The sequence below is a fragment of the Piliocolobus tephrosceles genome, chromosome 4, assembly GCF_002776525.5.
Source record: "Piliocolobus tephrosceles isolate RC106 chromosome 4, ASM277652v3, whole genome shotgun sequence".
Lineage (NCBI taxonomy): Eukaryota > Metazoa > Chordata > Mammalia > Primates > Cercopithecidae > Piliocolobus > Piliocolobus tephrosceles.
In genome coordinates this window covers 72,973,985-72,980,101 of record NC_045437.1, presented here as the reverse complement: position 1 = coordinate 72,980,101, position 6,117 = coordinate 72,973,985, and the positions used below count along the sequence as shown (strand labels likewise).

Here is a 6,117-nt window from a genome sequence, read left to right as displayed (position 1 = left end):
TTTTAGTAGAGACGGGGTTTCACCGTGTTAGCCAGGATGGTCTCGATATCCTGACCTCGTGATCCGCCCGTCTCGGCCTCCCAAAGTGCTGGGATTACAGGCTTGAGCCACCGCGCCCGGCCAGGCTTTAGTTTTCAAACCCAGCATTATAGGGGGGAAAGAGATTCAACAGCAAAATAAGAACATATCTGTAGATGACAAGATTCAAGTTAAAAGAGATCACCAATGGGGTATGTTATACGGGGGAAAGCCCATGGCTTCCTGAGTGAGGAGACTCAGCTTGAGTTGCCCCCCGACACCTCCTTTTGGGGTGATCTTAGGTGAACTGTAAGACACATGAGAGCTCCATTTTCCTGGATTATAAATTTCCCTCTGACTGCCAGAGACACAGCCAGGTAGTGTGTGTGAGAGCCGAGGCAGGCACTGTGCTCCTGGCTTGAAATGCAAGCATCCTGAAGGGGCATGGAGAAGCAGCCTTCCCTCTCCATTTCATGTAGACCACCCCCGGGAGGAGGCCGGGCGGGCTCCTGGGGTGGGGTCACTGCTTTATGAGGATGCCTCAGTGTGGGTGGCTGGGGTCAGGGGTGAAGAAATTCCAGTTGACAAAATCCTCGACGGGCAGGACTCAAGTTCTGCAGATAGCAGATTGAGAGGATTTTCCTTTGAAACATAACAAAAGTCAGTTGAAGGCAGATTAAAAACAAACATTACTCTGACAAAAGGGGTGGTGAGCATATGGATTTCACTGAGATATATCCCACTTCCTTTTATGGGAATGACGTGTAATAAAACAATATATGTTATGAGATTCTTCTTGGTGATGTATAACTGTTATGGTAGGAAATTCTAGAAAACCATCTGAGGACTCAGTGATCAAATAAAACCTGGGCTAGCAGCTCCCAGTTCAGAGCCCCATAAAAAATATCTTGGAACCATGTATAGCATTGCATGACTGGCAGAGGGCTTTGCCCTGTGATATCTTATCAGATCTTTATAATAACTCTATGAACAGATTTTACTCTCCTTATTTTATAGAAGGATAAATAAAAGCTCAGAGAGGTGCCCAAAATTGCCCTGCTAAATGTAGAGTTGGTTCTAAAGTCTAGTTTCATTACTACAAATTCTGAGCCCGGTTCATCAGACCAGCATTAGAAATACAAATTCTATGGTCCCAAATCCCAGTGATTCCGGTTATTGGTGGGGCCAGGATTTTTTTTTTTTTTTTATGTCCTAGGCAGCTTGGGGAATTCCTGCATGAAATCACACAGGTTATTTATTATCTTTGATTTTAAAATGAGGAGCAAATTGGAAATAGGAATTTAATGGACAGCTAAAAAAAGGAGCTCCGTGGCTTTGAAAGGGGAGGAAACAGGAAGCCTGCTTCTGACTAAGAGGATGGCCCGGAGCACTCCAGGTAAACACAGCGTTTGTCCTCATACATCCAGAGTCGAATGAGAATACTAGCTAACGCTTCAAAGAGTTTCCTACAAGCTTGGCACTATTCTAAGCACGTCCATACATAATTTCATCTTACCCTCACGAGAAACTGAGTTTTTCTGTCTCCATTTTACAGATGAGGAACCTGAAACACAGTTTCTTGTCCAAGGCCAACTGTTTGTTCAAGGTGGCCAGCGAGAACTGCTGGTCCCACTAAACAAAAGAAATTCACCAACTGGCTGAGGGATGTTCAGACAAACAGAATGGGTCGGTGATGAGAAGATGCTGGGAAAGGCAGGACTCCCAGGGTTGAGAGCAAGAAAGACCCACGGTGCTTGCACACCTGGGGCTGCCTCCCTCCTTCCATCCCAAGAGCTGAGGAGGGGCCTCCCTCCTGTCTAGAGTTCATCCTTCCACTGTGCTCCAGCGACATGCCCTCTGTTTTGTTGTTGTTGTTATTTGTTTTGTTTTGTTTTGTTTTGTTTTTTTGAGACAGAATCTCGCTCTTTCGCCCAGGCTGGAGTGTAGTGGTGCCACCTTGGCTCACTGCAACCTCCGCTTTCCGGTTTCAAGTGATTCTCCTGCCTCAGCCTCCCGAGTAGCTGGGATTACAGGCATCCGTCACCACGCCAGCTAATTTTTGTATTTTTAGTAGAGATGGGGTTTCACCATGTTGGCCAGGCTGGTCTTGAACTCTTGACATGATCTGCCCACCTCGGCCTCCCAAAGTGCTGGGATTACAGGCCTGAGCCACCGTGCCCGGCCACCCTCTGGTCTTTAGCAGAGCCTTCACGTCACAGATTCCTGGGCCCATTTTTCCTCTGTCCTTATCATGTCCCTTGACTGGTTCTTTCCTAGCAATTGATGAACAGTTCTACTTTTTAACAGCCTTTCCCGTCAACCTCACATACCTTATATCTCCTAAAACTAATTTTATCTGTTCCCTGACTCCAAATCTCAGTTAATGACATCAGCATCCATTGGAATGCCTAAGCCGGAAATGTAGGCATCATTCTCAATTCCTTCCTCCCAACACTTTCTCATCTGATTCATCTCTAGTCTTGTAAATGCTACCCTATAAACACCTCTCCAGTTCTCCCCCTTTTCTCAACTGTCTCCACCTTCAGCCACCATCCTTCTCTCCAGGGTCAGCCCAGTGCAATCTAGACTACTCTCTCCTCTTGCAGGGTTGCCAGCCTCCCCTACCTTCCCTTCATGGATTCTCTGCACAGCACCCACAGACAACTTCATAGACAAAGTCACCTCTGCCACGCTCCTGCTTCATACCCTGCAGTGCCTCTACCTTGCTCCCAAAAGTCTTTAGTGACATAATTCTGCTCACCTCTCCAGCCTCATTTCCTCCTCCCCCCAGGAACCCTCTTCCCTGCCACCACCCAGTTGAGCCAGTCCTTCTCACTCTTCTGCTATCAATTTGGATGTCACCTGGCCTAGGACGTCTCTTTCAACCTCCCCTATACACATAGACCCAGAGATTCCCCTAGTAGCATTTATCTCACCATAATTATAGTTGTTGACTTGTCTAATTTTTTTTAATTAACTGAGCTGTTTATTATTTTAATCAACAAAAGCTCTATAAGTACTAGATTTAGTCCTGCACAAGATGACTTTACTAATAAAGGGAGGATGTCCAGAGAGATTTACCATATAGTTAAGGAAAAAGAATCTCATGCAGAGGACATCCTGAAGAGATAATGAGCTAGAGAAACAGAACTGGAATGTTTCATTTCTTTTATAATACACAGAGAATACAGAGGGGAGGAAAAAGGGAATACACTTTTAACTAAATGAGTTGACAATTTTATTTTCACATTTCCCAATACAAATGAAAACTGCATCTTTTCTGTCCCACTTCTCCCCTCCAAAACTATTCTCTTTGATAGGACAGGGGAGCAAGCCTTCCTTATACTGTTTAGAAAACCCAGCATCACAGCAGCATGATCTCCTGGTGAAGCAGAACAGGTAATATAAAACTGATATAATGAGCCCTCCCCGCTATCCTTATCTGTCTGGTTGAGTCATTCTGGGCCAAGTGGGCACCATCATGGGACAGGCAGGAGGTCTCATCACTGGGGGCCCAGGCATCATTGGCCTGTAGCCTCCCATAGGCGGCCTCATTCCAGGAGCAGGGCCCACTGGTGTCATGCCAGGAGGAGGAGGGCCCATCATTGGCATCATGGGAGGACCCCTCATATGGGGTGCTGGCATCATACCAGGGTGAGGAGGACCCGGGAGACTAAGGGGAGGTGGTATCATCGCTCCTGCAGGAGGAGGAGCAGAGGATGGAGCAGGAGGTATCTTTCCTTGTTGAAATGCAGCCGTTGTTTTGCCAATCAGGCTCTGAGCCTGCTCTTCCATCCATTTCTGATAGTAGTCTTTCACATTCTCTTTGTGTTTCCTACCACTGCAGTGTGTCTTTCTTACAGATGGAGAGTCATGGGTGAGGTATGTATTGCAGTAGTCACAATAAGACTTGGGCATGTTGCTCTGCAGGCTGTTGGCCACTCCATTCCATGACACCCAGAAATGACCGACTTGTCTAATTTTACTAAAGCAAAGCTCTAGCTCCTTGAGGATGGGGACTGTTTTAAGTTTGTCTTAATTATCTGTACAGCTTCTTTTCACTGTATCTGGCATTCGACAAAACCTTAGTAACTATAAGTTGAATGGATGAATGACCCAGCAAGACCATGAGGAGTGGCTAGAAGCTCATCAGAAGGATTTGAGTTTCAGAATAGAAAACGTTTTCCTCATTAAGGGGCCAGGCTGGTCGCAGAGGTGGACTGAAAGTGTGCAGAGGGAGCCCCCGAGAGCTGACTCATGCTTGCTGAACACCAGTGCTGTGCTAGCCTCTGTTGCTGTTAATTATTTTTTCTTACACATCATAGGAATCCTTTAAGATAGATTCTGTTTTTGTTTCCACTTTAAAGACAAGAAAACTGAGGCCCAGATTTGCTGAAAGTCACATAGTGGCAATGCTAAGATTCAGATATTGTCTATACACCTTTCTCTGGGCTACAATAAGTCTGTAGTTTTCTTTTGCAGGTTCTTTGATGAGACTCAACTTGAATCTTTAGGAAACTGCCTACGACTTCATATGCAGAGAAAAAACTAGCAAACAGCTTGGAAAAAGAGCAAATTTCCCACCAGACTTGGGACTGTCATGCTAGAAGTTTGGGTATTTTTGCTTAATATTTAGATAAATTCAGATTCAATAATTATGAAATTTGAGAGCTGGAAGTTATCTTAGAAATCTTTGAGTCCAGTTCCTTGAACACCTGAAAGGGCCAGTGACTTGCTGAAGGCCACTCAGCTACTGGTGGAGCCAGGATTGAAACACTGGGTCTCTCTCTGACGTTTCTGCAGAGCTATGCATGTTTTGCCTTTTTGGTGCTTGATTTTGCATATTGGAGTCTCTTGGTAAAACATCTCTCTTAAAACTTCAAACTGGGTGGGACGCTGTAGCTCACACCTGTAATCCTAGCGCTTTGGGAGGCGGAGGTGGGAGGATTGCTTGAGGCCAGGAGTGCAAGACCAGCAAAGGCAACATAGTGAGACCCCCTATCTCTACAAAACATTTAAAAATTAACCAGCCGTGGTGGCATGCACCTGTGGTCCCAGATACTCAGAGGCTGAGACAGGAGGATTGCTTGAGCCCAGGAGGTCAAGGCTGCAGTGAGGTATAATTGTGCCACTGCACCCCAGCCTGGGTGACAGAGTGAGACCCTGTCTCTAAAAAACAAAACAAAGTAAAACCTTCAAACTGCACACTGCTTTGTCAAAGAAAGAATTTCAACTTTGCCGAATGGCCAGATGTGGTGCAACAGTGGGCCTGGACCCGCTGGGACCAGGAAGTTTAGGGATGCCAGAGAGCTCAGGGTGAGTTGGGGGTTGAGATGATGAGGGAAGCCCAGGAAGAAACACGCTGGAAGTGGGGCCTTCCTTTCACAAACATGAGGAGAAAACATATGGGGATTTCAGAAGGATTTCAGAAAGTTTTCTTGAATGCATACCAGATACTAGGAACTGGAGAAATTGCCCTCAAATGCTTATAATCCAGAAAGGCAGTAGATGTGAATATAGTCATGAGATGGGATGAAAATATAAAGGGAAAATACTCAGACAAGATGAGGGCGTGAAGGATTTTGCCTTGGAAAGTCAAGAAAGTTTTCCTGAAGGAAACGGACTCCTGAGTTGGGCCTTGGAGGAAAAATAGAAAGAAGAGAAAGTAGGCTTTTTTTTTTGTTTTTGAGACAGGGTTTTGCTCTGTTGCACAGGCTGGAGTGAAGTGGTGTGATCCTCTCACCTCAGCCTCCCCAGCAGCTAGGACCACAGGTGTGCACCATCATGCCTGGTTAATTTTTTGATTTTTAGTAGAGACGAGGTCTCACTATTGCCTAGGCTGGCTCAAACTCTTGGGCTTAAGTGATCCTTGCACCTCAGCATTCCAAAGTGCTGGGCTTAGAAGTTTGAGCCACAGCAGCCCCCAGCCAGAAGTAGACGATTTCAGACAGAGGGAAGAACAAGGGCAAAGTTGGAAGGGCTGGCAGGGCATGATACAAATCAGAGCAGTGGTTCTCAAAGTGTGGTACCTGGAACAATAGCAACTGCATGCCCTGGGAAAGTGTAAATAATGCAAATGATTGGGCCTCCACTGCAGAC

The 6,117-nt window shown here is 45.9% G+C and overlaps 1 pseudogene; it reads right to left on the bottom strand.

Annotated features, from left to right (window-relative positions):
* Nucleotides 1-3,192: 3,192 nt before the first annotated feature.
* On the bottom strand, nucleotides 3,193-4,901 carry LOC111529549 (annotated as a pseudogene).
* Between the last annotated feature and the right edge of the window lie 1,216 nt (nucleotides 4,902-6,117).